Genomic DNA, 11,302 nt, shown 5'->3' on the forward strand with positions numbered 1-11,302 from the left:
TTGAGCCATGGCTTTTGTTATAAACTTTGCTTTGAAATTTCCCACATATGGCGCCAAATGTTGATGTAGATTTCGCCGGGCTATGTGAACCAAGAATCTCGCACCAAACACTCATATCTGGTTGATCTGGTTCGAATTCCCACTTCCTATTAGATGAACGAAAGATTATTAGAAACGGAGCCAATCAGCTAGATCGGCATTCCATCTCCGACAATTAAGTTAGTAACAGACCAAAAGTGATGCTTCAGAGCTCGTTGAGAGCTTCTGAGGAGCTTTAATGGAAAAACGAGCGGGAAGAGTGTGAGTCTTTTTTGAAAATTTGAATGTCTTACCTTATCTCAGTATCTTGCCCCTATTTATAGGTTTTTCATGTGATTCTTCATTGCTGATAACTGTAGGATGGAAAGCTCAGATTGGGTGGTCATGATTTAACCTTTGTCTAGCTTTCGAGCGGACCCATTAAATGATTTGTATCACTAGCTGAATCCGGTCGAAGCTGGTATGAACCGGAGTTAAGGTAATTTATTCACAACACTGAGCAAAAAGCCTTGTGTGCTATAAATCCAATAAGGAATAGCTATATGCTTACTAGAAGAAGGGAACTGCCTACACCCTTAGAGGCCTTCATATTTAAAGAATATGATAGCCAACACAATCCCCATCTATTTATGGCTGGTTCTTAGCTGTAAATAATTACATTGACAAGAAAGATAAAACACACTGTAAGTCTGAAACACCCTCACTTCTAGCTTCTACTCTTAAGGGCCGGGAGAATAAGAAATAGAGTCCACCATCTAGGCCTTCTACAGAGTTTGAGTATCATTCAATGTCCTGTGCTTATGGTGAAATTGTTTCACTTCATGATGTATTTGGTTATTTATGTCTCTTTTTGGACTCTACACTTATTCAATGTTGATAATATTAGTGCCATCACTATTAGTTCAAATCCTGTGCGTCACAACCACACAAAATATGGAGGTTGGTTGTTGTCACCAAGGAACTATTTTTCGGCGAATTTCGCCAAAGGCGAAATTTCGGCCCCTGTTGAAACAAAACCAGGGGGCGAAACGATATATTGCAGATATTGCCGAGAAATCGGCGATATCTCAAAAAAAATTTTTTTTTGTGACTTTTTTGTTATTTCTTGCACTTTTTAGGCGATTTCTCTCGCGATTCTATCACAATCTTACCAATTCTATTCCAATGATTCAAGACTCAAAATTTAATGTGCTAAATGTAATTAGGAGGAAATCTACATAGAATAATTTCTAAATAGGAAGACATTTTATAGCAAAATCTTCAAGATTAATGAGCAATCTTACCAACTATATTCAAGTGATCTAGTCCTCAAAAGTCAACATGCCAAATGTGGTTAGGGAAGAGTATATACATGAAATAATTTATGGAAACAATTTAAATTATGAAAGGATTTTGTAATAGAATCGTCGGTTAATCATTCCAACTATGTCCGAATGATTTAGGCCTTAGAAGGTAACATGTTAAATGTGGCTAGGCAGGAGATTTAAATGGAAATATTTATAGAAAATAATTTAAATTTATCACATATTTGCATTAAATTAGGATAGGCATCAAATTTGGGCTCAAAATGACAAAAAATACCCCCGAAACTGGTGGACAAAATTACCGAAAATCAGCATGCCAAATGTGATTGGAGAAGAGTGTATACATGAAATAATTTATGGAAACAATTTAAATTATTAATGAATCTTGTAATAGAATCTCTTCAGAGTGATTGGATAATCATTCCAATTATGTCCGAATGATGTAGGCCTTAGAAGGTAACATATTAAATGTGACTAGGTAAGAGAATTTAAATGGAATAATTTTTAGGAAATAATTCAAATTTACCACATATTTGCATCAGATTAGGATAGGCATCAAATTTACCAAAATTATTGAGTAAAAATATTCAAAAATATTAGGGGCGAAATTTTCTATATGGGGGGCGAAATATCGCCGAGATCTCGGCGATATTTCGCCATTTCGCCCGGTTCGATGGGTAGCGAATCCGGCGAACCGGACGAAACTTCGTTCTTTGGTTGTCACTTCAACCAAGAATTAACTGAGGCTGACACTTGTACAAAAGATATACTCTTGTCTCGACATCAGTACCTTTTTGACAAACTTGCTGTCAACCCTGCATCAGTTTGAGGGGGGAGTGTTTTAGTGAAGAGAGGGAATGAGAAGCACGGACGGGAAGAAGTTTGAAATTGTTACCCTCGACATTCTTATTTAGTGGAGCCGTTGCCAAACCAATGTTGCATATTGTTGTTCAAGATGAAATTTCTGAAGTTTCACTCTCCTTCAACATTGTGCGGTTCCCTTCTGAGGGGGGGGGGGGACGACTAATCTTTAGAAACAATATTAGAGATTCACCTGGTTTATGTTTAGTTGTTCACAAACACAGATCTGTTTGATGAACAAGACATAGCTGAATGTACCACTTTATTTTAGAACATGTTTTCTTCCAGTCTCTCTCTAAATCTTCTGCTTTGGACCCGATCCTTACTGCCTTGTTATTGTAATCTAGCACGCAGGTATGAGTTTAAACTGTTGCTGGCCAGGGAGGGAGAAGGGGGGGGGGGTGGCTTTCATGTTAGCAGGCTCAAACTCAAGAACTGGTGAGCTTGGTCTTGCCACACAACAACATCACCAGCTGTGCTAGACAGTTGTTTTCCAGAACAAAGCTTAAACTAATTCTGTAATTACATTTTAATCTGATTTTCTTGGCTAACTATTATGACCTTTGGAGCAGAAATAGCAAGGGACTATTGAGGCCAGAGCTCTAACTCTATGGATAGCTTGGAATTATGTCCCTTTTGAGTCTTACACAATTATGTTTTGGACATTATATGTCAAAGGTTAAGATAATGGAGGAAATTGAAGAATATGTTAATTATAGCAATAATGTTTGACCATGACAATCATCCTTATTAGGTATGTTCTTGCACTTGCATCTCCAGTGATTCACACTGAATTATTTTGTAATTGATTCAGTTTTGTTTTCTCTTTCTCCTCCTCTCAATGAAATATTCCTGAAACAATTAGAAAGTGATACGGAGAGATTATGATCAGACCGGGTTCATACCTGGTCCGACTCTCGACCCCGGTCGAGACGGAGAGATCCGACTATTCGGGAGCAGGAGAAGCAAAAGCCTCACTGCTATTACCAACACTGAGTACCAGAGAAGCCCTATCGTTCGCCATTACTTGTTTCAGTAAACTACAAAAAAGAAAAAGACCAGTAAACTTACTGATTCAGTGAGGCGGAAGCTTGAGAGCAAGAAGGTGCGAAGCAGACAACAAAGGTTCAAATTCCAGACAGGAAGAATGAAACCTACGAAGACAACGAACCGCTTTTAAAACTCCCGCACGAGTGTTCGAGAATCTGAACGATCGAGATTGATTCAAAATCAGCGATCAAGATTGAAAGACGTTTTGAAAGTTTGAACTCACGAATCCGAAATAGGCGTTCGGAAACCGTCGCTTGGATGACGTGAGCCACGACAGATCAACTGCAAGGAGATATGTGGCCTTATACTCACAACGCTTGAGGAAAAGTGACAACCGCATTAAATGTGATATGACATTTAATGAAGCACGCAGAGATTATCACCTGACGACGAACCCAGTTAAAAACCAAGCCCTCGGGATCGACCGGACGCTTGGTCTGGGGGGCTCGTGATACAGAGAGATTATGATCAGACCGGGCTCATACCTGGTCCGACCCTCGACCCCGGTCGAGACGGAGAGATCCGACTCGCTCCCGAGAGAACCGGATCCGGAAGATGGCTTGCTGAAGAAGAAAGCTTATTCGGCTGCAAGCGTGCCCTAATCCTACTTATGGATTAGGGTAATCACCCTAATAATGGCAGACTCGAATTGATGGCTGCGGATAATCATTATCGAAGGGATAATCATCACATAACCTAAAGGTTATCTCAGGAGTCCTCTACTAGTCCAAACTAGTAGAAGTCTATTGCTCAACGGATCTAACTGTTAAGATCCAACGACTACCCGAAGAAGGCTCAAGTGCATCCAACGAAGGAGATTTGAAGGTACACTCTATATAAACCTCACTACCATACAAGGTGAGGGATGAAAAAGAATACTATCTGAGACTCAGGTTCAGATACATACTGATAGACCTAAACTATCAGCGATCTGCTATCTAGATCACCTTTCCCAGTTCTTCATTCCTTAGCTCTGCGCTTCTAGCAGAGCCGTTTGTGATTAAGTTCATCAACTGACTTAGCCTTCGGAGGTGGACTCCCGACCCCAGCGGTCGGGCCACATCTGACGCTTTCGTTTTGCAGGACATCACGAGGAGATCTAAGGGCTGAGCAGATTTTGGACGCATCAGAAAGTAATTTCTTTATTAGAGATAAAGACTAAATTGCTTCGACACCTCAAAATAGAGGATTTTAAACACTACACTCCACTTTATCTTTGAATAGTAAAAGAAACCCCAAAGTACTGGGTCTTTCATCTTCCACGCTTGGTTTCCCTTGTAGTTGAATCGCCCAACTACATTGCCTTCTGTCTCCATAGTTGCAAGCCCAAATTTTGATATTGGGTTTGAACGAGTCCTTGACAAGAGCTTCTCTTCCTGAAGTTTCTGATCTTAATGTTTGTTGTTGGTAGCAGCTTTGGATTTGTCTCCGTCGCCTTTGACCGCATCATCATCGAATGTTGGAGGATTCCGACGTTGAAGTTCGGACTTAATTAAACCAGGACTACAAGTGCAAGTAACTTGTCGTGGAATGATGGGGGAACTTAGCATCCAAACACCAAAGAATGAGAAGAGGAGGATGATGACTGTTCAAACCGTGGGAATACAAGAAGATGATGATGAGCTTTTATTGAAGCGACACCTTCCTAAGGCCATTTCTTGATTTACAGAAAAAAAAAAAAAAAAAAAAAAAAAACAAGAAACTTGAACGAAGAAAAAGAAGAAGAGGCCAATGGTCACGGAAAGATGAGGGGTTGGGGTGGTTTACTGCGATGGTGGTGTCTAGTTTCTTAGCAAGGTGTACGTAGAAAATAGGTGAAGAGAATCACCTAAAGGTTGGGTTTGGAAGTGTTTCAATGAATGTAGTAATGTCATTCGATGTTAGTGAGAAAAAATGGTCATTTGACTCTAGTGAGGGTAATATAATCATTTTACTCATAAACTAACAAAATTTATAATTTTCCGTATTTATTTATGTCCGTAGTTTCTACCTTTGATCACTAAATACTCCCTTTCACAAAAAAAAAATAACACGTTTATTTAGAAAATCACAAAAGGATAAATATTATAAAATCAAAAAAGAAATAGTGAATAATGAAATATAAATATAAATGAGATATAAGCAATGGTAAAACCATACTTTAGACTTCCAATTGAATAAAAGCTTGTAACGTACTAGTGGTTTTAGGAGGGCCATAATTAGTTTAAGATTGGGTTAAGGTTGAGTGCTTGACTAGAGTCCATCTTGCCCAACTTGACCCTACCACCTTTTAAGTTAGTGTAAATATCACTTACCTCCCCTTTTAGCTGGACAAATAGCACTTACATCCCCTTTTAGTTGGATAATATCACTTACCTCCCCTCTTACCTACCAAATATATCAAACACCTCCCCTCTATTAACTTTCTCAGTTAAATTTAACTTTTACCGTTAAATATTTTTCTAAAACTCCAAACTACCTTTGGCTAAAAATATTTTTTTATTTTAAACCCTAAATTACCATAATCACCCTAGTAGTTAAAATACTAAATTACCCTCAATTAAAAAATTATTAAAAATCAAAACACCATAGGTAAAACTCAAATTATCTTTAATTAAACAAACCCAAAATACCCTAACATACCCTTTTTTTTTAAAAAAAAAAATTATCAAACAATTAAAAAAAACCCAAAATAGTAGTACGTGTTTAATTTTTATCAACATACCTTCTTTTTTTTTTTTAATTGTATTTTTAAATTTATTTGATAGTAATTCGCGTTTTTTTAATTGTTTGATAAAATTAAAAAAAAAAAAGGTATGTTGGGCTTTTAATAATTAAAGATAATTTGGGTTTTAAGTGTTTTGGTTTTTAATAATTATTTTAATTGAGGGTAATTAGTATTTTAATTGTGAGGGTGATTACGGTAGTTTAGGGTTTAAAATAAAAAAAATATTTTAGCCAAGGGTAGTTTGGGATTTTAGAAAAATATTTAACGGTAAAAGTTAAATTTAACCAAGAAAGTTAACAAAGGGGAGGTGTTTGATATATTTGTTAGGTAAGAGGGGAGGTAAGTGATATTATCCAACTAAGAAGGGGTGTAAGTGCTATTTGTCCAGCTAAGAGGGGACGTAAGTGATATTTACCATTTAAGTTATATTTAGTATATGTAAGGTAACCTTTTACCAAAGAGAAAAGAAAAACAATGCAAGGTAACAATATGAAATTTTGTATTGTTTACTGTTTTGTGGTTAGGGTTAGGTGACAAAGTTAAGGTTAAGTTTCTAACTTAATGTAATGTAGCCCGACCCTAAAGGTTTAGGGTTAGGATTAGGGTCTGTTGGAATATTTAGGGTCAATGTCAAAATTTTCGAAAGCCTAGTCCAACCCAATCTTGTGTTTTTTTTTATTTTTTATGCTAAACAAAGATTCTATTAATTATTGTAGCAAAGACATAGTTTGTTAATGTCTAGTACAGCCAATGTTTCTGGATAGTCTACTGATGCTATAAATGCAAAATGATTAAACCATTGCTGGAGTGTTGGTTGTCCTGGGGCCTTGGGGTTAATATGTTTAATATTACATATAATATCTACCAAAATCGGGACATATGTTATTGGCCATTTGTTGTGATTCCGTGATGATAATAGATCTATCACTTCTTGTTCATTGGACCATATTTCTTCTAGTTGTATGTTCCTTTTTCTTTGCTTGATTTATTCCATGTTTAATCCCAACAAGCGTGGCTTCAAGTATATATGGTTCCTTTCCCTAAGCTGTCAATACAAACGTACAGGAGCTCTCCCTTCCAAAAAAGTCCAACACTCCATCCTGTGCTTTTTAATACTAGATTGTATGCCCCTGCACAAATCATAAAAGATAAAAGATTTAAATTAGAGATGTTTTTACAAAAGCAAGTAGATGGTTTATCAATTATGACAGGAGTCAAGTTGTTTTTTGTTTCCACAACATTAGTTACAGAAAGCTGTAAATCATGAATCCAAGTTAAAGTGTTCTGTAACACTTTATTGGTGTTGGGATTGATTTTGTTAAAAATTTTGTTGTTTCTTTCTTTCCAAATGAAGTAAGAGGTTATTATAAAGACAAACACCATCCATTTTTTTTGTCCCTCTATCAATTCCATTGTCTAAGAAGAAAGAGCAACACAGATCCGTGAAAGATAAATAAATCCATCTTTTAGTTCTTAACCCTAATGGACCAGCAGCCCAAATTCGTTTTGCCCAATCACAAGAAATGAAGACATGCCACAAAGTTTGCATATTGGATCCATTGGCATCCATTTAGCGAGGATTTCTTTGACCGGTAACCCCGAGTTTAAAAGACGCCAAAAAAAGGTCTTGAATTTCGGGTGAATCTTGTTACAAACCCAATTTTGTAGTTGTTTTTTTTTTTTTTTTTTTTAATCAAAGATTATGCAAAAATATTTAACTATGCATTATTATACTGTTCAGGGGTTAGGGTAGGGAAGGTTAGGACCAAGGCAAGAGTTTAACTTGGGCTACCTGACTTTGCTTGGCCTTATAAGGTTTGGGTTAGGGTCAAGGTCATGGCCATGGTTTGACGAAGGCATAGCGGAAAGAGTCAGGGCAGAACTAGGGTATACAACATAAGATCTAGGTTTTAAAAAACCCTGTCTAATCTGACCTTGTTGCAGCCCGTTCCTTAACTGTAATCTATTATAATAAACAAACAGTCAACTTTAGATTTGAGATTTGTGTTAAACTTTAGAAGATGGACTACAATTGATTGGACACTTTTTTAAACACATAAGAGTGTGTTTGGTTACGAAACTTTATGAATTTTAAATCCATAGAATTGTGAGTTTGATTCTATGAATACTGCATAACCATAAAAGGAAGAAAAAAAAAAGATTCCGTTGGAGAAAAAAAAAAAAGAAGGGGAAGATATTTTTTTTGTTTTTATTATCGAACGGTACCATACAGGTGTTTCCACAGGATTTTGTGTGAATGTTTTTTGTACGAAGTTAAGTATTCCTAAGGTTTTTGGGCGTTTTGAACTCAGTAGAAGTGACGGATCTAGGAAATTTCGCTCAATTGGTATTGATTTTGTGAGTTCGTATGGAGATCAATAGTGATGATATTTCAATTGATTGATGGGTACGAAAGCCACAAATCAGGTAAACTGTACAGGCTTGCAGGGAGTGTTGAAATAGGTGGAGCTTCAGTTGACACTTTTGCAAGGGGTACAGGTAGACAGAATTTGCAGGTTGTTTAGGCGCAAAACAAGGGCAAATTTGGAAAGAAGCGAGTGACTTTCGCTTTGGATTTGGTGAGTGGCAGTGATTTCTCAAAGCCGGCTGTGACAGGAGAGATGGAGCCACGTCACGTCGTATAGCGGCGATGAGCTGTACGGGACACCCCAGGTGGGGGTGTGTGCCATGTTGGTTTAGTGATGGCGGTAACAAAAGCATTCCTGGAGGGGATGTGGGTCATGCGTGTATAGCGGCAATGAGCTGTTCGGGACACCCCTGGTAGGGGTGTGTGCCATGCTGGTTTAGTGATGGCGGTAACAAAAGCATTCCTGGAGGGGATGTGGGTCATGCGTGTATAGTCGCAATGAGCTGTACGGGACACCCCAGGTGGAGGGTGTGCGCCATGCTGGTTTAGTGATGGTGGTAACAAAAGCATCCCTTGAGGGGATGTGGGCCATGCTGTAAGGTGTGGTGGATACACAGAGACTGGTGATTGCAGAGAGACATCATCAACGGTTTTCTTCAAGGTGGTTTGCAGAATTCAAGCCAAGGTGGAGATTGTTGGGTTTGGGTGTCTTGTATTCTGTGGGTCCATGTAATTATGGTTTTGGTTGTATTTGTAATTGAAACAGGGTTTGGGTCAATTACTAATACTGGGGTAAAATTGTAATTACATTGGGATTAGGGTTTTAGGTTTCCCTATAAATAGTCTCTGTGAGATAACCTATAGGCATCAATCTCTGTAGGAGATTGGGGAATCAATCCCTGTAGGGGATTGGGGTACCCATCCTGATAAGAATGGAGGGCAAGCAAATGGTAGCACTTTGTGGGTGTGAGAGTGGTGTGAGGTTTCCTGGAAATAGTGAAACTCTTTTTTTCTTTGGTGGACGTAGGCATGGTTTTGCCAAACCACGTTAAATTTCCCTTGTGTGTTTTGCTTGTGTTCTTCTCTGTTTGTGGTTGTGCATCCATTATCCCTAACAGATAAGACCAAGATCCGAAGAATAAACAGAAAACCATAACTGGAGGCAATTCACCACAAATTTGCATCCTAATAGCTGGAACATTGTGAGAAATTGTTGGTCCAATCAAATCTTGTGGAGCGAAAATGGAATTGAACAAACATACAGCAGTTTCATGTTGAAGATAACAGTGGCTCTGTGCAGTATGATTCTTGAGAAGAGGTCGATGGGCGTAAACAAGGTGAGCGATAAGAATGGATAGCAGTTGTACAGTTGGCTTCCATCAGGCCATCCTTCTCGTCATGTTCATCATTTTGCACTACACTCTGAGAACAAAGAGCATGCATACGTCAAGATTCAAGTTAGCATCACTCTGACTATACCGCTTTTTCAATCGAAGGGCATCATTGGTGGTTTGGAGCTCTCCTTCTGCGATTTTGTCAATGGAGATGATTGGGAGTAAGAGGCGGAGGAAGAAGAAGATCGTCTGACAAAATGGCTTTCTCTACCCATCTCCCAGTGAAGGCAAACAAATCGGTCATAAATAGAACAATTTTCTCTTTATTAACAATACAAGGAGAGTGTACAGAAGAGATATAAAATATAAGATGGTGGTTTCATGGAGCCAGAGTTGAAGACGAAGACACAGGATTGAAGTAAGGTTAGAGTCGGAGCAGGAAAAAAAATTGTGTTAAATTATTACCTTAAGATTGGAATATTACACGTGTCAGCAATCTGGCAGCTCACAAGAGGAAACTGTACCATGTGAGAACTGGAGCTGATAAAAGTCCGGGAAGGGGGGGGGTTGAAAACCAAGCCAACCATAAAAAATGAGCTTGGGCGCCTAGGTGTGGGCTTGACAACGATGACCTGAGCTACAGTACATACTACATTAGTTATTGCTACAATTCTAGGATGCTATTTGCTTGGTAACTGAGTTGCTTAAGACTGGTTGAGGCACGTCTACTCCTTGTTGATGAGAAGCTTGGGAGGTTTCATTAAATTTTGCTGAGTCTACCTACATGATTTTAAGTTGCATGGATTGCTATATTAGTAAGGGTCGGTTTGGTTACATGAGTATACAGTCATAATTCATAAATTTAATTGTTTGGTTAATCTGAATTTGTGGAAATTTCATTATGAAAATTATTTGGTCAATGTGATTTTTGTGAATGCGCAAATATTTAGTGCTTTTATATCTGAATTTCACCCCATACCCATAAATCGACGGATTCATCTTTTTAGTGTAAAAAGATGAATCTCTAAATTTCATGAATTCAAGAATATTTACAACCAAAGGGTATAAATCTCACATTCATGAATCTAAAGATTTGAAATCTCTGGATTCATGTAACCAAACAGGTATAAATCTCTGATTCTATTTGATTTCATGAATGTCAGGATGGCCGAGTGGTCTAAGGCGCCAGACTCAAGTTCTGGTCCTCGTGAGAGGGCGTGGGTTCAAATCCCACTTCTGACAGCTTAGTTTTGGGTGAGTGAGGTTGGTTCCTCTTAAGGTTTTTAATTGCTGTATTTTTTTTTTCGTTTTCTAGTTGATTACTCATTTTTCCAGCAAAAGCTGCTGCCAAAAGGACTGCAACTACGTTAGACGAATTAGACCCCCTGATCTTCTAGGTCATAAGCAAGGTCTTTTTTTGAGAAGATTCTGCACAGTCAATCCAAGCATTGGATCTACATCTCCTTTGGACATCATCCATACCCTAACTCAAGTATACTGTCCGAATTCCATATACGTGAGATCCAACTATTTATTTCATTGTTCAATCAAAACTTTCCCAAACTAGAAACTTCAAATCTAAGTTCCAACCATTCTAACCATCAAAGTGAACTTGATTACGCTGAGAGTTGCAGAGAAA

General features: G+C 38.1%; 1 non-coding gene across 1 annotated transcript; it reads left to right on the forward strand.

The window, feature by feature from the left end:
- The first annotated feature begins 10,821 nt into the window (after window positions 1-10,821).
- Window positions 10,822-10,905, forward strand: TRNAL-CAA (transfer RNA leucine (anticodon CAA)). Its single transcript has one exon. It is a non-coding gene; the product is annotated as a tRNA-Leu (tRNA).
- The last annotated feature ends 397 nt before the right edge of the window (window positions 10,906-11,302 follow it).

The sequence above is a fragment of the Hakea prostrata genome, chromosome 10 (genome assembly GCF_041222555.1).
Source record: "Hakea prostrata isolate BN-2017 chromosome 10, UWA_Hpros_2, whole genome shotgun sequence".
Classification (NCBI taxonomy): Eukaryota; Viridiplantae; Streptophyta; class Magnoliopsida; order Proteales; family Proteaceae; genus Hakea; species Hakea prostrata.